This window comes from Calidris pugnax, unplaced genomic scaffold (assembly GCF_001431845.1).
Source record: "Calidris pugnax isolate Ruff unplaced genomic scaffold, ASM143184v1 scaffold42, whole genome shotgun sequence".
Taxonomy (NCBI): domain Eukaryota; kingdom Metazoa; phylum Chordata; class Aves; order Charadriiformes; family Scolopacidae; genus Calidris; species Calidris pugnax.
Genome location: NW_015090920.1, coordinates 8,810,852 through 8,836,906, shown reverse-complemented (window position 1 = coordinate 8,836,906; position 26,055 = coordinate 8,810,852). Strand labels below are relative to the sequence as shown.

Below are 26,055 nucleotides of genomic sequence, written 5' to 3'. Positions count from 1 at the left end.
TCTTAAAATAAGAAATGTTACTATGGAAAAGTTTTTCCTAGTTAAAGAGGACAACTAGTCCATATGTGAATGACATGCTTAAAGAGTAGGCTTCAGTGTCTGAATCTTAGGAAATAAGAGCAATGAAGAGCTACTTCCTTAGGGCTGGTGTGGTGACCCTCCCTCTGCCGACTTACAGCATTACATATGTAAGTGCTCGTGAATAAGTGATGTGTCTGTGTGCAAGGCTTGTGCTCCACTTCAGTCTTGGGTTAGAGTCCTCCTCTCGTTCCGAGTCTCCACAGAGAGAGGCATTCAAATGCCAGAGACTGGAAAGCCACCCTCAGGTCGCTTAAAACAGCAGCTGTGCTGAAACATGAATAGAGAGACTGGTTTTGTAGGTGTTATTATTGTATTATTTTTGCTTATATTCATATACAATCGATTATGGGGAAGAATGATGCATAATTTTATTCAGCTGTATAAAGTGATTGTCACTTGCCCTTCTCCTTGAGAATTGTGGGTGCTGAATGCAACACAGTATATACTACTGTAACATTATAGGAATATGCATTATGTTGCTTAATGCTGAACCCACTCTAAGCAGGAAAGCTGAGCATCAGTCCTCTGTTAGCAGGTTCACACCGTATTGTGAAGAAACAGTGAATAGGCCATTGTGTGTGATACTAGAGGAGCTAACTGTGCAGAACAAGAAGTAAAATAACCCACATCAACACTCAAAGACAAAAGAGCGTTTGCATAAAAATATAAAATTGTTGGAGGAGAAGATTAATAAGAAATGTTAGAGAAATAGGAATCTGCCATTGTCTTTGGTATTTCTTTGGCACTAACTATGCAGTAAGTTTCAAACTACTACGCCTATAAAAAACAGAGAAGAAACTTCAGGAACTGACCTCTGTTTCTTCACAATTCCTCTATTCTTCTCTTTAATTAACACACATAGGGGTTTTTTGTTTATTTTCTGTGTTTGCAATGGGATGGATAGTGTTATATTTAAACAACTAAGAAGGACTGAAGACTATATGAGGGCAGGAACAAAGATACGAAATTAAAGGATGGAAAAATTGGGCAGATGCCAGTAAGTCTTCAACAGTGTGAGAAGTCCAGGTGCCTAAATAATTGCTTTTGCTTTTCACAGGTGTGCTTTTCACAAGGATCAAGTCATAGAATCATAGAATGGTTAGACTTGGAAGGGACCTTAAAGCTCATCTAGTTCCAACCCCCCTGCCATGGGCAGGGACACCTCCCACAGGATCAGGCTGCGCAAAGCCCCATCTAATGTGGCTTTGAACACCTCCATCCACATGTTCTCCGGGCAACCTGTTCCAGTGTCTCACCACCCTCACAGTAAGTAATTTTTTCCTAATATCTAATCTAAATCTCCCCTCTTTCAGTTTAAAACCATTACCCCTTGTCCTATCACTACATACCCTTGTAAAACATCCCTCCCCATATTTCTTGTAGGTACCTTTTAAGTACTGAAAAGGTCTTCCTGAAGCCTTCTCTTCTCCAGGCTGAACAACTCCAACTCTCTCAGCCTGTCTTCACAGGAGAGGTACTTCAGCCCTCTGATCATCTTCGTTGCCCTTGTCTTGCTCCAACAGGTCCATGTCCTTCTTATGTTGGGGGCCTGAGAGCTGGACGCAGCACCCCAGGTGGGGTCTCACAAGAGCAGAATAGAGGGGCAGAATCATCTCCCTCCACCTGCTGGCCACGGTTCTTGTGATGCAGCCCAGGATACGGTTGGCTTTCTGGGCCAGATCTTCAAAACTGTTTGCAATTTTTTACAAAAAAGAAGAAAAAAGGTAAGACTGAAGAGGGAATTTTATATGTGTTTTGAGGTTATGAGGAAAGTTACCAAAGGCCCCAATTTAAAGATTTCAGAGCTGTGAACAAGAAATGAAATGTTACAAGATTTATGAGGGGTTGGAGTTCAGTGAATGTGTGTCTCAAGAAATGACTTGCATTTTAATGAAGTGTATTACACTTGAGAGGCAATAGCTTGGTTATCCTTTCTGAACAATGACTTTGACTGTGTGCAGCTGTCAAAGAGAGCTCATTATAGCAGAGAAGTTATAATTCAGCTCTATAGATTGATATGATGGCCTCCAATTCATGGTGTGCTTCTGAAGACAGTGGGACCAGCAGCGAGGGGCATCCAAAATGGTAATTACTTGTGGGAAACAGCTTCATGGTTTCAGCTTTCAATTCAAAGGGCTTTTTTCAAGAACTTTTAACTCGGTCTGTGACCTAAACCTCGAGGCTGCCCTACAACTTTGCACAGCAGCTAAAAAATGTTGAACCTGCCATATTGTACAGATTGAGAGAAAGCTTTTAACACGTATTTCCTCTGAAGCGTCAGTTAGGAATTTATATTATCTTTGTAAATATTGTGGGCTTGTTTCTTTACATGTTTTTCGTGGCTTGTGGAATTTCTGACTGCTTGCTTTGCTTGCTTGTTTCAACAGTAAATGTTGATTTGCTAAACTTTAGTCTTAAAATCAAATTAAATTTGGGTTTGTTTGTTGCGTTTCTTTTAAAAGGGAATTCCTCCAAAAACTGTTTTTCCCTCTGTTGATGCTGTGGTCAGCCAGGAGACTTTGCTTGCTTGATTTTTTTTTTCTATTTGTGCTCTGAGTGATCACCAACTATTTCTGCTTTCTGAGTAGATATCTACAACTGCATTGCACATGAAAATAGAAAGATGGGCAAGAAGATCTTCCCATTGACACCTGTTTCATGTGCATGTATGTTCCAAAGAAGAGCTATCCTCCAAGCCTTAGGCTAGCAAACAAATTTATCACAGCAATATTCCCTGAAAATAATACCGTAGAAAAAAGTATATTCAAGATTAAATGAAACGCTACTTGAAATTCTGATACATATTCATAGTTCTGAGGTTTTGTTTATTCATTCAGATTTATTCTTTTTATAGCAACATCCTGCCGGGATTTTTTTACATCCTACATCAAGGAGTTAAATGAAAATCCTACAAACCGCAGAACAAAACCAAGCTTAGTTCATATGTTAATGAGTCAGGATAATTGCAGCTTTCCCTAGGTAATCTCAGTGTCAATTATTCATGAACCATTGACAGCAGACATGACATTTCCAACTGACAGCTTTCAGTCGTTTTGTTTACAAGTATGAAATGCTTAAGTATGAAACGTTTGATAGGAGTTAAGAATTGTGATTATGATTTTTTTTTCAGGAAAGACGGAAAAATAGGAAAAGAAGAAAATGGAGAGACAGTGAATTTTCCTCATAAAGTACAGAAGAGGAGCCTGTTCCTCCCAGTAACCTTCACAGCCTTGTTGGAAAGGAGCTGTTGCTCAGGTACCAGGATCCGTTGAACTCCCAAACCTGCGCTGACCTCAGGTAACAATATCCTGTCCCATCCTGGCCCATAGATAAGCTGTGCCATGATAAGGGGAAGGAACCATGTTTTGCTTCCCATCCCCTCAGTGCTCGTCCCCACCTAAGGCACGTCTGGAGAACACGACCAGGCTCCTGCTTCAGCTCTGTCCTTTGCTCCACACCCCCTCATACTTTCAAAAAAACCTCACAACAATCTTCTTAACTTTCCCTTCTGTGAACCTGGACTCCCCTCACTTAAAGAGCTGCAGAGAAGTGAAATGGAAACTTTGCAACCTGCAATACATAGGTTCTCTCACTAAAAGTTAAATTTTACCCACTAAAAGTTAAACTCCCGTGTATCTTTAAGTGCCTTTGAAACAGTCTTATTGTATGACTGCTGTTCTTATATCTGTGAAGACATTAGAATATTTTCCAATACTAGCACCCTAATTGAAATTAATTGACAATAATACAATAGGGAACAAGTTTTTAAAGGCATTTAAGTGCCTAAAGATGCAGATAGGTACTTAGTGAGGTTTTTCAAAAGATTCTACACACCTGACTCCCATTATGAAAAACTTTCAGGAGTCTCAGTCCATTAATAAGCTATTTTAGTTTTTCAGCCTTCACACTAATTTTGAGATAATGACTATTTAAGAAAATGCTCACCCAGGCTGAGCATTTACATTTTTTCTAACCAAGTTATTTTTCATTTAAATACATCTACTTCTTAGCATAGCATTACAGAGATTCTTGAATTCTTTTTTTGAAATAAAAGGACCGGCAAGGCATAGTGGAAGAACTGGGTTTCAATAACGATTAGGGTTCCTTGAGTGATTAAAGTGGTTGAGTTTTAGGGTGCAGCAAAATTCAATGTCCAATACCACATTCCCAGAAATCTGGTCTCAACTAAAGTGCAGCACCCAAGACGTGGACCCAGTTCTCCACGCTCTTTTAGCCCATTTCCCCATATTAACTCTAATCTTGCAGCCTGCACTCATAATTCACTCAGCTAATCCTGCAGGGTTCACCTACCCCGGTAGCCCGCATTAAGGCTGGTCCCTCTGGACTCTCGCTGCTTCTACAGTGTCAAGACATATTACTCTTCTCCTTCATTATTTAATTGACAATGTTCAATAGTCAGAGTGAAGAGAGATATGTGGAATTCACCATAAGCAATGCTATTTTAATATTCCCCATATTAACTCTAATCTTGCAGCCTGCACTCATAATTCACTCAGCTAATCCTGCAGGGTTCACCTACCCCGGTAGCCCGCATTAAGGCTGGTCCCTCTGGACTCTCGCTGCTTCTACAGTGTCAAGACATATTACTCTTCTCCTTCATTATTTAATTGACAATGTTCAATTGTCAGAGTGAAGAGGGATATGTGGAATTCACCAAAAGCAATGCTATTTTAATACTGTTGATTATTATTGTCAAATTTTCCATTTTGTATGTATGTTCCTTTGTCAGTCCTCAAAAAATGTGGTTTTTTTTTACTTCAAAGATGCAGGTAGTTTTGGGGTTCTGTTTTATGGGGGAAGTTTCTAGCATAATTACTTACTTGAAAACAACCCTTTTTTTTACTAGACAGACAGTTGCAGACAGCAACAACTTTTTAAAATTGTTTAAATGAATGACTTTAAATTAATATAATTCAGACAGACTATACAGTGAAATACTCTAAAAACATCTATCCCATATTACTTACTTGAAAACAACCCTTTTTTTTTCACTAGACAGACAGTTGCAGACAGTAACAAATTTTTTAAATTGTTTAAATTAATGCCTTTAAATTAATGTAATTCAGACAGACTATACAGTGAAATACTCTAAAAACATCTATCCCAAAACCTCAGATGTGCTTCTTTCTTTTAACTGTCTCTGTTTTGATATGAAACCATTTGTGTTGTTGTGCAAACAGGGATGCACTGGAGGACTCATTCTCGCCTTTCACTGTGCACCCAAAAGTTCCTCTTGTGTCAATGGAGCATGCAGCAGGAAATCAAAACTGATCCATGGTATGTATGGATTTAATATATATCCCTCAGCACCCTCTTACTATTTTTACATGTATATGGGGTGTTTACACTCTCAGCTTTTGAGCTGATTCACCTTCTGAAGGTAGAAGGGGAAAGAGGAGGGGAAGGGTCCTCGGCTGGGTTTTGTAGGTTTTTCAGTCATTTGTGTCTCCAGCTGTTGTTGCAGTAGAGGGCAACTTACTTAAAATACCATTGCCAGATACGTCCAGCTGTTGTTGCAGTAGAGGGCAACTTAAAATACCATTGCCAGATACATGAAAACAGCCATTTTATGAAACCTCAATTAAATGCCGAGGGAAACAATGTTCCATCCTAGAAAACTCAAAATATATTAATGTTGATAAACCGAACTATTTTCCTTGACTTTTGGTATTGATTGAGTGACTTCTAAACCACTTGATAGTCTAGAAGTATTCCAAATAAAAGGCAAACATGACCTTTTGCCATGATTATGTTCCCCAGATAGTTATTCCTGTTTGCATGCACAGACAAGCAGATACTGTACTGACTTTTAAAGATCTTCTATAGATACTGAAAAAAAAGGTTAAATTTCCTATTCTAAAACAGATAATAACAACATTAAAAGCATCCCAATAGACAAGTGAGCAACAACATTTTTATTGGAAAAGTTTCATCTCTCAAGTATAAAGCAAAACTAAGTAGCATGGGAAATAATCCAAAGTCAACTGTTTATTTTATTTCGTGTTCTGAGCAAAACATCTGTGATTAATTCTGCCATATAAATATCTACCATCATCTTCCAAAATCTGGGACAAAAATTGGCCTTTTTTCCACAGGATTCCTCATTTTTAAATAAACTGTGCAGTGGGAATTCTAGTATCCAATAGCACTTGCATAAGAATTTTTACAATTACTCTTCAATTATTATGAAATGCTAGTGCAGTAGCTCCCTTTTGTTAGATTATTGTCCAGTCATGCATCTATGTTGTATTTCTGATGACTACCTATTGCTAAATTTCTGTGGAATTTCAGTTCAAGGATAAGGTACCACAGGAGATTTCTGAAGCCAACTTCTATTTCAGTTCTTTCTTACCTTTTATTTTACAGAGTATCGTTAAGGAGACTGAGCTTTTCACAGCAGCCTATGCTCACCTCCACGGGTACACACACAGTCGTCCTCGAACTTGTCTCCAGTTCAAACAAAGGTATTGAAATAGATATATGGGGCTTCTGAGATGTTCTTCATTAACACATTTTCTCATGCTCTTCAAAAAAGAGGTCAGGTTACTGTTGGTGACGGAGTAAATTATTGTACAGACATTTTTACAGTGTCCAGAAGAAAGGGTGATGTTTATCTCCTAGCCTCTTGAATAAAAAGGAAAAAATAAGTAAATATAATATTAATTTTGAAAAGCAAAAATGTGTTTTTCAAATCAAAATGATTAATTTGTCATTCTCTTGGAAAAAGCACTAATCAGTCAGAGTAAGGGGCTCAAAATTTAAGCTAAACAAAACTGAGAAAGCTGCAGAATAGCTTAAGTAACCTTTCAAAGTAACCATTTTGTATTATTATTTTTTCTAACAGCAGTAAATGTCTGGCTTGATCTTAAAAGGTAGCTTTATTATTTAACACGGCAAATATTGATATTGTAGAAAATTGCAAATCAGTTTGAAAAACACTGACACTGCTCAATTGACATTTTCTGTTTACTAATATGAGCTGAAAAAAATAGCTCTTCCATTATGGATGTCTGAAGTCAGTTTTACACTGGTAGGGTTCGTCTTTGTATCTAAATGTTGAGCGCTTTGCAAAATCAGACCACCTTTTTTTTGGGGTGGCTGTGAAAGGTTCTCTGTGAGCTGCAGATCAGTGCCTTTTGGCACTTTTGGGGAAGTCCTGGCCTAGGCCCCCACGCTGGTGCATAAAGCTGGAGAACTTTTTCAGGTGTTGTGTGCTTCAGTGGAGATGAGGAGCAGATAAATTGCTTTTACACTGTGGTAACTATTCACCAGCAAATTTTAAGGATTGCTTTAAGCAAAGCGTTTAATGTTACAAATGGTCTTTGACCCCTAAGGAACACACTTGAGAAGGAAAAGGAGAACTGGGATAGGGATACCCACACAGTTTGGGCCCTGAGCATCAGCAGCAGCTGGGAGCTCTTTGTTGGCATCTATGCCACCCTGACTATATATACATGCAGATAGACCCTAAAATCACCTCCCTTTCCATCACTTTTAAGGAAATACTTATTTCAACTGGGCTTTCACTTTTTGTTTCAGAAGAATGAAACTGCTATCAGTTTTGAATATCTCATTTAGCCTGTGCTTGTGCTGAATCTCTATCAGGTGCCAGCTCTGACACTGAAGCTGTATATACCTATGTTAATTTTACAACACTGGTACCACCAATATTATGGTCGAGACCAAAGCAGAAATTCCTTATAAGACAAAAGGGACCATGGTTGGGACGGTGGGCTCAGGCTACCCAAACAACAACCGCCGTATTGGCAATGGTACTGGTTTTAACCGCGGGCACGGGATGATGCAGGGACACAGGCTTGGTGAGGCAGGCAGGCTGCAATCCATTCTATGTGTGCATGGTAAAACATCAAAAAGACACGTGCCAAGATCCAGCATCCTTCAACTCTGGATACCAGCCTGGCTGCCAATGAAACACTTTTTGTTTCAGAAGAATGAAACTGCTATCAGTTTTGAATATCTCATTTAGCCTGTGCTTGTGCTGAATCTCTATCAGGTGCCAGCTCTGACACTGAAGCTGTATATACCTATGTTAATTTTACAACACTGGTACCACCAATATTAGCCAGCTCTGACACTGAAGCTGTATATACCTGTGTTAATTTTACAACACTGGTAAATATTGTGGTCGAGACCAAAGCAGAAATTCCTTATAAGACAAAAGGGACCATGGTTGGGACGGTGGGCTCAGGCTACCCAAACAACAACCGCCGTATTGGCAATGGTACTGGTTTTAACCGCGGGCACGGGATGATGCAGGGACACAGGCTTGGTGAGGCAGGCAGGCTGCAATCCATTCTATGTGTGCATGGTAAAACATCAAAAAGACACGTGCCAAGATCCAGCATCCTTCAACTCTGGATACCAGCCTGGCTGCCAATGAGAGTCCATGCAGGGAAGCGCTTCTCTTTGGAAGAGACTGTAGGGGCAGCCCCATCCATCTTGTACATGGGTCAGGTAAAACACACCCTGAGGCTGTCGGTGTGCTTAGACTCATGAATCTATCAGATTTTTATCTGTCTTTTCTATTAAAGCTCCTATTCCAGCAAAACACTTAACCACTCTGAAGTCTCTTGTTCTAGTCCATTCCTGTTCAGCAAACCATTTGTTCGTGTTTAACGCATACTTTTCTGACACTGTGCCTTCAGTAGGAAATTTGGCTGAAGTGAAGATATATTTATCTGCTTGGCCTGAGGGCTTATCTCTCAAGTGACAATGAAGTAAGTGAGGAAGTGTAACATGTTAGTTTTTCCAGATCAGTTCCCTCCGTGAACTTTTAAGTGTGCCATAACCCTTTCTGAGTAAGCATTAGTGCTGTCTACCTCTTCTACAGTACTGTCCACTGGTCACCTCTCATGGTCTGTGGTGAGGAAATATCCTTTACCTTGTGTCTGCAGAGCACCTCTCATCATGACCTACCATTTTGAATCAATTCTATAAACGCAGCATTTATATTATAACTTGCAGAAATTACATATTTTGTATATTAATTTTATATTATGTTATGCTATTACAGATTAAGAATGTCTCAGAATCATTAACAAGATAGCTTTTAAAATTCAAATTGGATTATAATTTCACAGTTTTAATGCAAATGTATTGTTACCTATTTTTTCTCTTTGCAATTTCAGGGGGTTGCAAGATGTTAGAAAAGCAAGACCCAGCAAAATTGTAATACTTGTGCCCAATATATAGTTATAAATTATAATGAACTAATGCTTAGTTTTCCCAAACTAACCAATCTTTTTTTTTTATGATTCATAAAATAGCAGATCTCTACTAATTAATATATGGCTCAACGTTATTTAATGAATGTTGTGTGCATGCGCTTACCCTCCTGGATAGCTTGGAACCAGCTGCCATTGTGCATTGGCTTTTTGAAGTCACTCAGATGCATTTGATTCCTTGATTGGAAGTGGAAATGCAGAATGTGTTTTCTACTCATACCTGCACCTGAAGGAATTCAGTGTTTTCTGATTTACTTTCTTTTACAGAATTTCCCCATGTGTTTATACAAGGCAAAAAGCCATGGAGAAACGTCAGTCATCACCCAGATGGCTGTCATCCACGTGAAGGCAGTACTTCTGGGTACAGAAATACCAGCTCCCAGGGTAAGTGTACCTGTGTCTTAGCTTTCCTGTTCCACAGCTAGATTTCCAATAAGATTGAGATTTCTGTGAATACAATGCACAGTTCAGAAGAACTATTAAAAAAAATGAAAAAGCAAAATGTACTTTACCGATCCTGTTAAATCAATGACAAAACTCCCATTCATTTCGGGAATAAATTGTTAACCCACAGTGACCCCACAATAGCTCTAATTGTCTGCAAGCTGAAAGATTTTCTAATATGCTACTTTAAACCTACCACATCAGGTCCTAATGTCTCACTATAAATAAAAAACACATTTTAAAGCCCATAATTATATGTTTATTCAAATTTCAGCAATGGGTCAAGGAAATTTATCTGCATTCTACAAAGCCTCTGCATTACGTGCAATGTAAAATGTCAGAAAATTTAAGGAGTTCTTAGTTATTATCTCTTCTGGCTGCTTTTAGATACACATGATAAATATTTAAATAATATTTAAATACTATTACAGAAACCCAAAATAATTTAAACAAATAAGTCAACAAAATTCTAAAGGAAATTGGATTTTGCATAGCGACTTCTACAACAAAACTAGACTTAAGCAACATTTGCATCTCAAATAAAAAGCAAATTTATTGATTTGCGTTAATTTCAGGCTTCTAAAATTCATTTTTCTTTTTATTCATTTCATTCCATGATACCACAGAGTCGCAACCCATCGCTTTTTTTACCTGCTTCTCAGTTTGCCATTTCACTTCCTTCCCTTCCTTTATTCTGTGGGCTGTCTTTCATATTATCACATCTTCCTCCTTTTGTTTTGTTTTTCCTTCTTCCCTCAGTGTTATTTTCTCCGTTTTGGCACATAAATCATTTCCACCTGCAAAGTAGTCCTTCTCTGGTAAATCTCTCTCATGGTGCAGTGTTATAAGCTCTTTGCTGTAGTTTTCCAGGTTATGCTTGTTCTCCTTTACGTGTCGGCTTCTTTGCAGCTCACCCTCGTGATCGCCTAAGTCCACGCTGTATGTTGTGCTGGAGAAATCAGTGAGCCAGACCAGATGACAACTTTGGATGTCAGTTCCCCTGCGCCTTTGCTGTCAGGAGCTCACATTAAAGAACCATTATTTTTTTTCAAAGTGGTAATTACTGAATGGTGAGTACAGAAAAAACAAAACAGTTGTTGTGAATTGCTTAGTTAATTATGCTTTGAAAGGAAATTCTAAGCTTTTTTTTTTCACTGTAAACATTTTAGTTCCTTGCCAGTGAAAAGCAGATCATTTTAGAGCTAGCAGAGACTGTGGCTTTACCTCTGGTGTCTGGGCTGTGGTGTGATGATGACTGAAATGCAGAGCATTCCCAGCTGCTGTTTCCACTACTGACACTTCATCCTTCTCTTTACCCACAGCTGCACTAGTGGTGTTATGTAGGGTGATGGACCACAGGCCTGATTTGCACGTGGCGGGGGGGAAAATATTTTCAATCACAGTATGTTCTTGATTGAGTTTAACATGAAGAAACATGATGCTGGCACAGGTACCTGAGGACAGGAGAGAGGAGACAGCAAGACTCTAAGTAGATGCCCACCATTATGTCAGTTTAGGATGAGCATAAAACCTCAGAATCAGGAATGATGACATGTTAGGAAGCCATAAAAATGCAGTATCACAATGGGATAGTTTGCATCCAGATATCAAGTATCTATCTGAAGACGCACGTTAGGAAGCCATAAAAATGCAGTATCACAATGGGATAGTTTGTATCCAGCTATCAAGTATCTTAACACATGCTTAGTATAGCCAGCTGCATTCAGAAAGGGACAAAACCGAGCAACTGGAGCAGGATTCTTGTCGTGCAACTTTGTGCGCATCCTCTTGCTGCGTGGCTACGGAGGAGTAAAGCACCCTCAGCAAACAGTCACAGCGCCTCAGCTGAGAGACAGTATTTCCTAAAACATCTATCAACTGCTGTAATTGACTTAGGAAGTGTTCCTCCTTTATTTCACTGTACGGCTAAATGGGTTAGTTGAAGCTAGTACTGAAAGGTAAGAAGGCTGTTCCTTGCACCCCCTTTGAAGTTCGGTATGGAATAGAAACATTGTTTTTGATAGCGAGCTACATCAATACCTTGTTTAGAAGTTCCTCCGAAAAAATGAAAAGTATTATTTCATCATACCAGTATTTTAAAAATATTTGGAAAGCTTTCACTTGAATTGAATAAGGGCTTGTCTTCATAGGGGATTCAGTGAAGTACTTCCTTCATTGTACATCATCTGGAATAGATGACCTTATTTGACTTTTGCGGTTACTAAGCGACTTTGCACTCCAGCAGTAAAATAGATTATGTACTCTACAGTTTCCTGGCTTTGGAAATGGAATCATTGTACCTTTGACTAGAACTGTGCTCATGCTTTACAGTATCATCACCAAAGGAAGCTCACTAGAATGCTTTTCTCTGCACTCTGCATGCAAGTCCTTCTGCTCTGGTACCAGCTCTCTGGGGGACATCAGCCAAATTAAGGCAGAATAATTTTCCAAATAAATAGAATTCAGAAATGTTAAACTGTCAGCGGTGCTATAGTTTAAATCAAATTCATTGTTGACTCCTAAAGTTTTTACTTTACTTTTCCATAGAGCATAACCTTGGTTTATTCAACTGAAGCAACAAACCCGAGTGGCTGGAGCACATCTGGAACAGCAATGCAATAAACGGTAAAATTTATAAAAATAAATGGTAAATGCAATAAACCCGCAACCTCTGTTTTATCATCATCCATAGTTCTCTGCCATTACCTGACAGGTGTTTTGATGAACAAGCACCATAGTTAATTAGATGTTTGGCCATACTAAAATGTCTGTCTTCTGTGTCTATGTGAATGGCAGTGCCCACAGAACGCCTACAGCACCGGCATTACGCTTCAGGTTTGAATGCTCTGCAGAGGTGCAAATGGCAGCATAAGATAAAGCAAACTTGAATGAGCTGTGAAATTATAAAAACTGTTGGATTCATGTCTTGTGAAATGATTTTAAAATTCCTCTTGGATCAGATACCAAATATGCTAAACAAATTTTGGGATTTCCACATTAGATGGTTGCAAAAAAAACCAAACAACTTATTAAGATGCTAACAATATAATGCTATTATCATATTTATTGAGGCAATGTGACAAATAAGCATAGTTCCAGAAAAGAGGATTGAAAAGTAGTGTGGGGTTTTTTCAGCTAAAACCTCACCTTCTTTTCTAATAAATTTTAAATTAACCTGCAGTGAAATTGTATTTTCTATCAGCTACTCGTCAGGAAAAATTTGAAAAGGAAAGGGGGGATCTGTCTATATATGACTTGCCTGGGAGAAGGGATAATTTTGATCTGTGAAGTGAATACTCAGCAAGATCAATTCTGCCAATTATGATGGCAAGCGTATTATCCAAACTTGCAAATATTTACTAAGTCTGAGTATTTCTGGCTGGATTATTCTATTCTAATAAGAAACTTATGCATAATAAAATGTTTTGTTTTCTGACTTTGCTTTGCTCTATCCGTAATGGATTAGGTTGTAAGCTGAAGTAAATTAGCACTAGCGGCTTTTTACAGTGACTGACACAGGAACAGGTACAAGTCCAATATTTGATTCCTTTTATTGTCACGTCGAAGCCTGTATGCATAGGCAAAGTTTTATACACAACTGGACAAGAGTTTTCATTCTCCATTGCTGCTTTTGCAAGGTGATCTAACGGCTGAAAACATCAATGCTTTAAAGGATTTCTTTGGTGATTAGAATTCTTTTACCTAAACTTCATCATAGTTTAAAGGAAGCTTAAGATCTAGCGAAAGCAAGACAACTCCACGTCTTCAAAGGGTGGTGTTGCAAGCCTGCATACCAAACAGCAGACCTACCCCCGGAACGGATAACCTTGGAGGAACAAAGCTCTACCTGATTTACCTGTCAGCTGGGTCAAGACAGCAGCTGGGAAGTCACAGTCCTCTCACACAGCTGGAGAATTTTTGTTTCAAAGTAAGCTCAAGTCAAGCATGAGTCGCCTTTTCATTCATATTGAAATAAATTGCTGCATTATTAAGCTTGGAAACATGAAGGTTCAGAGTGTGTGTGTGGTTTTTAGTATCTATGTATATTAACTCATGATAAATCTGAGAAAGTTCTTAACTCAAGAGGTAGTGGTGCAGACGGAGAGGCACCAACATTAACTTCTAAAGGTTTCTTTTCCTCCTTGTTCAAGACAAACATTTGTCTCTGGGCTACAGAATTTTCTTCCTAAGCTTTCTGAATATTTTATTTGATATACGTACAAAGCAATGGCTTTATGAGAATAAACAGACTACTTACATACTCTGCTAAAGGAACCTGAGCTTTTCTGACCCTTTGTGAATTCAAAGCTACTGCCCCCTTTTTCTTGTTCTTTCTTTCAAGAAAACTTTTACTTTCATTCTATGTCTTTCTATTTCTTTGATTCTATGTTTCCTTTGTTTTTTTTCCTGTCCAGTGCTACATCTGAGCTCTGGCTGGAGTATGTGAATAGAAGAGGACCTGCTCTGAGGCTAGCAGCAAAGTACTATTTTTGTAATGTAATGTTAACTGGCATGGACAAGAGAAGAAGAGATACCAAAATGACAAATACCAGGCAAGGATCAGCTATAGACAGAAAATGATTTTAAATGTTTTTCTCTATGTAGTTGTGTCGAACAGTAAATGCAAACATGTTCATAGAATCCATACAAAGTGATTTTTAAGCAAAATTCCATGGCAAAATTATTGCTACTCGGTCAGTTCTTAAACTTCAAACTGGGCTTTCATGTAACATGTTTCAGCATGTCAAATGCTGTTAAGATGCAAGTCAGCCTTCCTTCTCTATGCTCACTACGCCCACTGGGTGGGCTGCCAGCCCCCCCAGTACAACGCTGGCCACAGCTCAGGTCCTGTGTGTAGTGTAGTCATACAGGCATTAAAAGTCTATGGGAACTTCTTGTAAGCTAAAAGTCCCTTACCTGCTTTCCCAAACATCACTCAAGTGGCCGTAATTCCAGAGGTCTAACGCCTCATCCTGGTTTGTTTTGTTCTCCATAGAGTAGCACCAACTGGAGGAAGAAAAGGCTAGAGTCAAAAAAAAAAAAAAAAAAAAAAAGAATGTGTAAAGCAGCTTCCTCCCAAATAATAGCCAGGGAACTAAACACCTGGAGAATTTAGCAGTAATTTTAAGAGAATAGCAGAATTTACAAGTAAAAGAACAAGGGTTTAATATTTTTCCTAGAACTTTTTTTTTTTTTTTTTTTTTTTTTTTTTTTTTTTTTTTTTTTTTTTTTAAAAAAAAAAAAAAAAAAAAAAAAAAAGCAAGGAAAAATATTAAACAAGCAAGAAACAGGCAGACAGCGCTGTTGGGAAAGAAAAAGGGCTTTGGTTCTGGACAATGCAACGTGCTGGAGAAGGAATGTTTACCCTCTGCTTGTGAGAAAGCCAGGCAGCAAAGCCACAATGTCAGTGGCTGGAAGCTGCACCCCCCCTTTCCCTCGCGCCCCCCTCGGCCCAGCTCCTGCCTGACAAGGGTGAGCAAAGCCCTCCCAAAAGAGCCCGTATCGCTGCCCAGGGTCCCGCTCCCTCCCCGTAGCAGGAGGCCTCTGAACTGGTTTTTCACATTGACTGACAACTCCTTTCAGCAGTACAACTGAATTCATGTTCTGCAACACTTTTTTTCCCTAAGGACATTCTTTCTTTTTGTTAATACTCTGTATGTATTTGATCCTCTCGCCTTCACAAGACAATCAAACATGGCTTGTCAGCAGTTTATTATCGAAAAAGAAACAAGAAGGGCAGAGAGGGGTTACGTGCACTAGGAAAATATTGGGTTTAGATAAAAAATTACGAGGTCTGATCCGTTGGCTGAGATAAGCTCAATATTTTAAAATCATGGCTTTCTGTAATCAAACTGAACATGAAGCTGACTTGATAATCATACAGACCATAATTTTTCTTGAACCAGAAGCAAATTGTCATTTTGATGCTTTTCTGAACGCTCTAAGAATTGAACGAAAACAGATTTTTTGGTTGCAAGCTAAACACCACAAATAAAAACAGACAGCTCCCTAGCAGGGACTTTCTTCGTATGAGCCTTATTTGCACTTGATAGGAGCTTCAAAGCAATGTCATGTCACATCCTATTCCCCTCTCTCCCCTCCTTCCCACTCGATTCACAGGCATGTGTAGCACAAACCTTCACTCCAGCTGCATGACATCGAGCTGCTTCCCTCTGCGCCGCACCAGCAGGGAGAGGTGGTGGAGTCTCTGACCTTGGACATGTCCAAAAGCCCTCTTGGACATGGTGACCACGCTTCAGTGGGGAGAGGGGTGGACCAGGTGGTGTCCAGAGGTCCCTTCCAACCGGAACCAGTCTGTCTTCAAGGGCTTATTGTTCCTGGAGATCAGTGACAAGATTTGCCTGTACAGGAACACTGGCCTGCAGAGAGAACTCTACATGGGCACTCAGGGAGAAAAAGCCAGAAACACAGGCTCTACTTTACAGCTGCAGAATTGATAATGGCCTCTCACATATATTTCAATGTATGTAATAGACAGGAGTTACCTGTCATTGCAACAGGAGGTTTGATTATGGAATGATTTAAAAGTCTGATCTTGATATATAACTCTAATAAAATCAGTGGAGATATGCAGCTCTGACAGTAATATGTAAAAAGTGGCTGACTATCTCATTTTAAAATACTGATTCGTATTAGTTTTACTTCATCAGTTTCATGGAGCTATTCTAGATTTATATCAATGCAAGCAAGATTAGAAACAAACTCTATATCTGCAACTTTTATATTTATTATTAAGAAAACTGTGATTCTCAGGCTGATCCATTACTATTCCAAGCATCCCAATCCCATAATATACCTTTTCTGCTAAATAGCATATATTCTTATGACTTTTAAAGGTATAGCATTTAATAAAATTCTGACCCTCTTGCTTACCTCTTCTTTATATGTTGTCTTCTCCTTACAGAAGGAACATGCCATCACCTCTAATAGATGTAAGTCCAGACTCCAGTAGTCTACTATGAAAGACTTGGTGAGTTGCCTTTAACCGTCGATGGACTTCAGCTGCTTTCTCCTACGGAGACAAGGAGTCCTTCAGTAGTCACAGTGACCTAGAAGTACAGAGATGGCCATAAGACAGAATCAGGTAGTGCATTAAGTCTTTCCCCATGCTCTACTTATGTATAGATGAGCAGAAATTTGGCTCTTGGCAACTAGAAAGCATGCCAAGGTTCAGTGATCAAAGGCAAAAGAATTTTTCTTAATTATTTTGAGTGGTGTAAGTAACACCTTCATTTATGCTAATTATATAGGAGTAAATCTAGAAGTGTTAATTTTCCTGAGCTCTGCTGATGCTTAAAGTGTAGATGTAGTCCTCCATGACCACAGGTAGTTCATTAAAGCTCCTCAAAAGTACAAGTGGTCTGCTCTTCCAATTAGCTTACCAAATGTTTAAAGAAAACAAGTGAAATGTTCCCTCTTTGTAGCTAAGATTAATTTTATCTGTAAGGAAATAACTAAATAATTCATAAATACTGAAGCATCTTCAAGACAAATATTTTCTAGCTAATTTCTTCCTTTACACAAAGGAGTAGAAAAGCAAAATTTCATCATGTATGTAATCCTCAGACACTTGAGGGGCTTTTGTATTTCTCTTCATGGCAAAAATCAGATTGAGAGGAGCAAAATAGCATTTTAGACCTAAGTAAATCAGTTTAAAATAATGATTCCTGTAATACTGAAGCCTGTGCAATTTCATTTCTTTTTCAAGAAATTGAAACAGATTGAAACAATTTCAAAAGAAATTGTTTATTATATTGACTTAGCATACCTACTCTGTCTTCGTGCCAAAATCTATTGTATAGGGAAATTGGGGAGGCAGGGGAGGAAAGAAAGAAAGAAGGACTTACAGAATATGCCATATTATCATTTGAGAAATACTAACTACTACGCAGGCATGGGGATGGATTTTGGCGTGTGTCTTGACCCAGTGCTACAGTTCAGCACAGTCTAAGTAGCTCAGGAGACTCACTGTGACTCTGGAGGGGAAAACGTTCCCTCTCTTTGTGTAAAGAGAACCTGTCCATACAGATAACTTACAAGTGTCTGACTTACAAGCAGTGCACGTATATGGAAGCCAACAAAGTAATATATTGTATTAAGAAAATTGCATTTGTTTTGCAATATAAATGAATCGCAAATCAAAATGTTCAAGATGACTAAACATTAAAATCAACAAATAAAACATGCATAATTTGTGTGAGACAATGTTCAGATGAAAATGATAATCTACTAAACATAGATAATTCACTGAATTATTTTATTATTCGATTTGATTTTATATAATAAGAACTCAGACTACAGCCACAGATCCAAATTACTGATAACTAGCCTGAGTTGTTTCAGCTCACGCATGGACTGTCAATGTGTCTCTCAACTCATTTCACACTTGACCTCCTGGAGGGCAGTGGAGCTATATACAAACGCACACTAGTCTTTCTGGTCCCTGACTTTGTTAAAAAGGAAAAAAAAATGCATCAGAAAATCTATATTGAATTAATACCCAAACAGAAAACTTTATCTCTGAAAGTCTTTAAAAAAAAAGAAAGGAAGGAAGGAAATAAATTCATGAATTGAAAGCTCTGCCTACATAAAGAGTTATAGTGCCTCTTAAGAGTAGCACTCTGCCGCATTAATAGTGGAGGCAGGAGCTCGGTTTAACTATCGCTGCAGCTTAAGGTACACAATTACATTCTTCAGCGTCGACATTTTCACCTTGATAAGCATAATAATGCCATGCAGATGCAGACTAAAACCCATAATTTCAGCACTCTGCTTCTACTCACGTTGATTATAATAAGGTACGGCACTGAAGCATGCACGATCCTACATTTAATTGTCAGCATAGCCCTTCATTTAAACAAGAAGTTAGTTAACAGTATGCCTTCTACGGCGAATGTGGGAGGCATCTCAAATAGCTGTGGCTACACAGAGAAAGTTAAATGCGCCAGTGAACACACATGCAAAAAGCTGGCGATGGCTTAAATTCACCTCCAGTTTCTCTCTGGGTGCCGATGCAAATTGAAAACAAAATATGACATGTTTCTATTTGCAAGAAAGAACCTGATTTTTCCTTTCCTTTTTTTAAAAAAAAATTAGGAAAAGTTTCCCTGGAGTTAGCTTTACATCAATATAAAGCCGTAAGCCAGGTGATGACAGTGAAGGACAGATTCTGGTATGTATAGCAAGAAGTGAAAAATACCTGAACGTAATAAATGTACCTAATTTGAAAAGTGAATATATAATATTAAAACTAAACGTAGGAAAATCACACAAGATAAGAATGTTGTACATTGCCTTTTCTTTCCTAAGTCACTTCTGGGAGGAAGATAAAAACAACATATAGCAAACAGAAACTTGATTTAAACTGGGACAGTAGTCATACCTATGCATAAATACCTTTCATTCATACTTACATGAATGTATATGTATGTATATTAAGCTGGTAAAAAATGGATCTCAACAATATAAAAGTCCTGTATTATTTCTTGGATCTTTTAACCTATTGTTAATATATTGTTGCTTGGTTCTTGAAGTAGTACTAGTTTGAAAAAAACCCCAAGCCTGACACAATCAGAATGGCATCGTTTACACATAATTCTCTTTCATGTTGCTATATTGGCAATATATTTGAATACCTTCTGATCGCACGAAAAGAAGACTCTCAAAAATGCATCATTTTGAAAAGGAAGGTTCTTTACCCTGGCTTATTAAATGCCACATTATGTTTTCTAGGTGTGATTAACCATGAGACACTGGTTGATAGATACACTCTGTCAGAGGACACATCCAAGGAGCTGCAGAAGTTCGGTGGCTCATAGTTTTCTCCCTCCAAATGGAGGAGTTACCTCACTCACCCTTGCCAGTGGGAAGCCAGCATATGTTGAAGGCAGAGCTGAGAAGCTGGTGGGAGGTCTGGCACGACGTCGGGTAGGTTCTGTGGCTGGCTCACTGTCAGACCACGTCTTCTGTTATCGGAAGTTAACGCAGCCCCAAACTCAGCCCGTCGGCAGCTGGCACTGGCTGGACCGGTTCATTTTGTTGGGAATTTCATGATGTTGCCGGTCTGTTCTCTGTCAGAAAGTAAAAAGAGTTGTAGGCTCTCTGGGATACCCAGATAGGCTGACAAGATGGCTCTTCACTGGGTTAGCAGGAAAGCTATAAATTACAGTAAGCAAAAGGAACTATGATAACTTAATTAGCCTACGAGCTTGTAGTAAATACAGACTTCAACTACTGTAGCAAATTCATGCACACTTTTTGCCCATATATTTCCAACTCAGTCTCAAACCTAACTGGGTATAAAGCTTCAAGGTCAAATCTCTGCCTTGGATTGCGAAAGATGCAATTCATAAACTTGCAGTGACTCCCTTTATCCTTTTATATAAATTAAAAAGGAACTCACCAGCTTCAGTTAAATTTTGCAGTCTAGCAAACCAGACTTGGGAGGAAAGTCTTTGCAACAGCTCAGGAAATTCCTGAGTGGTGCTGAGGATGCTGTGTGGCATTCAGAGGCAGATGGACCACAGACGGGACATCACAGAGATGAACGTTGTTCTCCACGTCACTTCTGTTCCTTCGTCACATTTCGTCAGAGGAGCCCAAGTGTTTCTGTTACTCACGTGAGTTATTAGTGGCACTGGAACTGGACGGGATGACGCAGGCCACCACACTTTATCTTCAGCTACAACCTCTGCTCCTGCTTTAGGAATGCTGTGCTGCTGGCCACAGAGAAAAGGAGCAAACAATCAGCTTTATGGAGATGCTACGCTACATAGCACTAGACGTTGTCAATAAAAGACATTTGCCATAGTAAGTGACTTGCAAGATCTTCCCTCTGATGAATGTGCCTCATGGTAGGCCAGAGTGCAGAGGTGCTGGCTGCAGCACAAAGCAGCTGGATAGCAAAATCTTCTCCTCATGGAGAATAATACCACCTCAACGGTAGGGCTTGCAATTAATTTAAAAAGTGCACTATAAATTAAGTGCTCATAGTTCTGAAGTGTAGTGCAATTCAAATGTTGGGTGCCGTAAACTTCTTGAGCTTTAATTAACCACTACATTCATTTAAAAAAAAGAAAACAAGAAAAGGGAAGTAATATTTCTTTCGTGGGAGAAGACAGTTGAATGCGTTTAGATGAATCTTTTAATATCTGTCAACAAATGATTACCAGATCTCAGAGGCAAAAATCATCTAATTGGCCCTTAGCACTTAGAAGCAGTTGAGTGATTGGGAGGATACTGTTACATAAATATTGTCACATATTATCTTATCTTAATAACTGAATTATATAGAATTTATATGACAAATTAAATTGAAGGCAACATGCATAACCATTTATTATTCAGAACGCGAGGTGAAATGAGACAACAACTAATCCCCACAACAAACAGTGCTTTTTGTACATTAATACTGATAAACTGAAGTAGTCAGGCTAAATTGTGCCTAGCCTTGTCTATATAAGCCAACTGGCACCTCTGAAGTTGTCCTGATATACCACAAGAGAGTGTCTTCAGTGATTTCATTACATCTACATTAATTTTGCAGCACGTTTTGTATTTCCATTATGCTCAGAATTATACGAAGATGATGTTTACTACTTTGTGTGAAGTTGCCTTTCAAAACTAATGATAAAATTGATGTTGGAGCAGGAACACATATGACAACCTTCTGCTCCAAATCTTCCTGAGATCCCTTTGCAGGATGCTGTAAAATCAATATCACACCATTATCATAATGCAACCATTTTCTGTGCATTCTTCCTGTGGCTGGTCGTCTCACTTTCCTGTTAGGATTGTACCCTCCTCCTCTGCTTCACTACTGCTGTGACCACATTTTTCTGTGCCCTAATGTGGTTAAGATGAAACTGCCTTCTCCAAGCACATGTCTTCCTCTGTTGGCTATAATGGAAGCTAAATAACTTGTCTGGGTTAGATCATCTAATGGAGAGGTTAACTCCAAGGTGACATGAGCCCTAAAAGTCATTATATATAAAAAAGGTCATCTAGCACCTGACTAGTACTGCGTTGTCATTTCTCACACCTGTCAGAGGTTTTGTTAAGAACCTAAGGCTGCATTAGGTAGTAAAATTCTGGTTTATTTTATGCTGTTCTTGCTTTTGCTTCCTTTCTCCCCCTTCTACATACAGGGATCTTAATCTATAAATATAGAAGCTCCATATATAAAAATTATTTTCCTACTATTAGTGGCAGAGGAGGTGTTTTGGAAATACCACAACCACAAAACTGTTTCACACTCTTATTGTTTCAGGGTTTGCTCTCACAAGTCCAAAGTCTTTTTTTTTTTTCCCCAAATCTAGAATTAGTAGGTCAGATGCTGATGTCATTTAGACATAGAACTTATATGAGATCAGTCTCAATTGCAGAGCCATATGTGGCATAGATTTATTAAATTTAGATGTGGTATTCCCAAATGGTTCCTTCATTGCTGTCTGTGTGCAGAAATTGGCCTAATTTTCTTCTCACTAGTTCCACAGTAACAGAAGAGTATCGTCATTGACACTGGCACAATGCTCATGGAAATAAGATCAGTACTCAGCTAACCGCCTCTTTGATGGTGGGAAGAAAACCAGATTGCATTTCTACCTGATTTTTAGAGGAAAAAATAGTCAAATTCAGAATCTACCATTTCTTCTTATATTCAAGGATTAATTCCATACATTATTAATTGTAAAGACAGTATCTCTGGATAACAATATTTGAGCTCACACGGGTTCTTGGAAGAAAGGGACTCATTTAGAACTGAGTCTTAACAGTGAATCAGAAAACGAAAGTCATAGAAGTAATCTTTTGAACACAAAGCTATAAACTAATATTTAAGATCAAATATCATTTGTTTTGGATTTGCTTATATTATCGATAATAATCTTCAATTAAATTAGGAGAATTAATGAAAAGATTATATAAATATATATAAATATGTATGAATATATAAATACGTTTGCTTGTTTCTAGGTATTTTTCCTCAGAGTATATGAATAGTTTTTAAATAGCTCATCATTTTTCCACATGATTATTTTCACCTTCCTGCAAAAAATTACTTAACTATGATCCGTTATATTCCAATGTAAATGTAAATTCATGTGTATACACAGAACAAACTGTATGATCTGAAATTCACATCTGTGGGATAAAAAAATATGCTCAAAACAAAGTTAACATTCATTATGGAAAAATAAAATCACTTCCCTATTTTGTTTTCCCAGAAGTACTTGGTGAGAGGTAAAATCGCATACAAGCAATAGCATCTGTTTATAAAATTTAGAAAATTTGACCTCATAACGTATTTTGGTTTTGGTAGAGAAAGTGAGAGAACATACTATTTTTGAAAAATTGTGAGAGTACTGAGAATCCCACTGGCAAAATTAAGGGATTGCTAATGAATTACAATATGCTGCCTTCCTCTTCCTCTGGTTCAGGTCTGTATCCTGGTGTTTAGGACTGGGAACACAGCAGCAATACCAGTAATAAGTGGCACCAGCTACAAGTCACATTCTTGTATTATCTATACCAGGTTTGTCTTTATACATTTAATTTGCAAGAGCCTTACCTGTAGCAGGGTTGAAAATCCGCAATGAAAATAAGTCTGGCTTTGAGGATCCATGGTTAATGGCTATTTGCATACAATAGGCTGCCTTGAGTTACTCCTGCTGTCAGTCCTGGTCCAAGCATCAGGTTGAGGCTCCTTCCAACCAACTTTTTTATGATTTTTTCTTTAGTTTTTCTTAAGCTCAGCTGATCGTGAGAGAAGGTGCCAAAAAAGCAACTGCTTTTTTGGTGCTGTAACTGCTGGGAATAGGTATGGCTGCCTGTCTCCCACTGCTGAACAGTTTGTGTAGATGTCAGATAGAGAGGTTCAAGAGTTCTGGATTTTCTACTCTGGCCGACACTAGAAAACACAGTAAAAATGGGCAAGTTAGAAACATGCTGCTGCTGCTGTTTTCGAAATAAATATTTTACTCAAAATGTATCTTAAATGGAAAAACCCACAAAATGGAGTTCCTGAAAAGTAATCAATAACATTTCCTTCTTAAAACATTGTAAAACAAATCACAAACATCAAAACATTCTACATGGAAGAAAACCAGGTCAGCTGCAATAGTGGTGCAATATGTAAGAAATTCAGTGAGGGATTTTAATCCCGTTTTTCATAGTCAGTACTGTCTTAATAAAAAAAAAATGTTTTGAAATGTATGTTCGTCATTGCCTCCCAAACCCCACCGGGCACTTGATACGCAGTTCGTAATTTTCTAGAGCAGAAGGGATAAAATCAAAACTGAAGTGAGTCACAAATCTTAATTGAATTTTTTTAATAGCGTAATTTTCAACAGCGATTATTTCATGCTTTCAAATTAATTTGAATATAGCTGAGTTTATGTTTCTACTTTAACCCTCTTTACATTCATTTTTGAGCACGTTTGTGATGTTGGTACAAGTATACCAAAGAGACATGAGCATGGGTTTGGTTTTTTTTTTTTCTTATTAGCTTTTTAATTGTTTGATTTCTGCATCTATCAATAAATGTGCCAAAGCTGCTATTATGCTAATTCAGAACACTGTGGTTTTTTTTTTCTCTGGGTTATTTTGACGAGGAGGAAAATGTTAACCAACTGTTGTTGCAGGAGGAGGGAAAATAAAACAAAAAAGCCCCATATGAATATGAAATAATTTTTCTACTGACTGACTTCCGAGTAGTGTTTAACTGAGTCATAGATGTTTGTACGTACTTTCAGATGTGACTGTGATGCAGAGTGTTGTTGAGAGAATGAACTCCTACTACAAGTGTCTCAGGTCCATAGACACTTTGGACATAGACACACCATTGACAACACTCTTCCAGTCTTTATGACAGTGTCTTCAGTAGCACTTTCACCACATACACCCCAAAAATATTTCTGAAGAAAATTCAATTTTATCTTCTTTAAAAATGTTCATATCAGCACATAACGGAGGCACAGAGAAAAATATTCATGTGACCAGAGAGACCTGCCATGAGTGTTATGGCCTTTCAGCTACTCTGTTAAACTTCCCATATGAGTACATGAGAAAAAAAAAAGAAAAAAAAAAGCAGCATATTTAAGGTAATATTCAGCACAGCTTAAAATAGATATCTAAAATCAGTCAGATGCTCTGCACCCTAAAAAAGTCTTAATTGAATATAAATTAATTTGAGGATGACAAGCTCAGCTGTGATGTCTGCAGCGCAGGCAGCTAAGCTTCGGTGAGATTAATTCATCCTCACGACAGAAACTTTACCCATAAGTCTTTGGATGGCTTTGGATGATCGCTTTTACTGCATGTGCAGACTCAAAAGCATGACTGCCCTTAAAATGGGTGTGTTCTGCTAAAACACACCACAGCGGGGTGGCAGGAGTGTGATACCAGGATATTTTGATATGCTCCCCCTGGGCTGGCAGCCACCCTCCCAGCAACAAACTGACCCTCAGCCTTGGGGAGCAGCCCCCTCGCTCCCCCCCACTTCTTTATGGTTCTTGTCGTGTCTGTGCTTTTTTTCTTGCAACCTTTGAGGATTTCACATCTTTGTTTTAAACTGTGCCTAACTATAATCAAATCAGAAACTCGCCTCCATGTTCCTTCTCTCCAGTGTACTTTCATCAAAACTACAGCATGTGGAACTGACTTTGGGACAGAAAAAGAATAACTGAAGTGTCCTTATTTCAGCGTTTGTTTTACCTTGAGAAATGCATTATGTCCAACCAGCTGTTCTATACACATCTCAGGATGCAGAGTTCTCCGCATTCCCTTTTAACTTCTCCAGACATTGCTTCTGCCTCAGTCTTGGTAGATTTGCATAAGAATGAAATAATGACTGTTCAGTTATTTCCCATATAACATTAATTTTGGATATTTTAAACCTTGGTCTGTTGTAATATACCTGAGCTCTTTGACCTAGTTTCCTGTTTATTGCAGCTTAATTATTACACTGCTCACTAACCAGACAGTTAACACGGTTTCAATTCATTTTTCAGATATTAAGATTGCTTGCGACAGAATTAAGCTAAAATTAAATTGTAGTAACTCAATTTTTGCTTCTAGTCATTTGGGAGGGGTTTTTTGATAATTCATTAAGAATTAAATTATGTTTATTTGTTCAAAACATCCCATTGGCCTTTAATATATTGAAAGATATTAATAATTTAATATCTCACCCTCACCTCCAGAGAATGAGCCCTTATTTTATGTGAATTTCTCCTACTATTCTTTA

General features: G+C 38.3%; 1 long non-coding RNA gene across 3 annotated transcripts in view; it reads right to left on the bottom strand.

The window, feature by feature from the left end:
• Positions 1-6,094: 6,094 nt before the first annotated feature.
• Positions 6,095-26,055, bottom strand: part of LOC106892575 — a 32,052-nt gene continuing 12,091 nt past the window's right edge. The window contains exons 6-14 of one of the 3 annotated variants that reach the window (XR_001412877.1): positions 23,380-23,718; positions 20,215-20,530; positions 19,667-19,882; positions 16,686-16,861; positions 15,929-16,171; positions 14,709-14,814; positions 10,443-11,245; positions 9,454-9,794; positions 6,095-6,726 (exon numbers count right to left, since the gene is read on the bottom strand). This is a non-coding gene — a long non-coding RNA (uncharacterized LOC106892575). The remainder of the gene's footprint in view (positions 6,727-9,453; positions 9,795-10,442; positions 11,246-14,708; positions 14,815-15,928; positions 16,172-16,685; positions 16,862-19,666; positions 19,883-20,214; positions 20,531-23,379; positions 23,719-26,055) is intronic. The other 2 variants (XR_001412879.1, XR_001412878.1) reach the window with 2 other exon arrangements.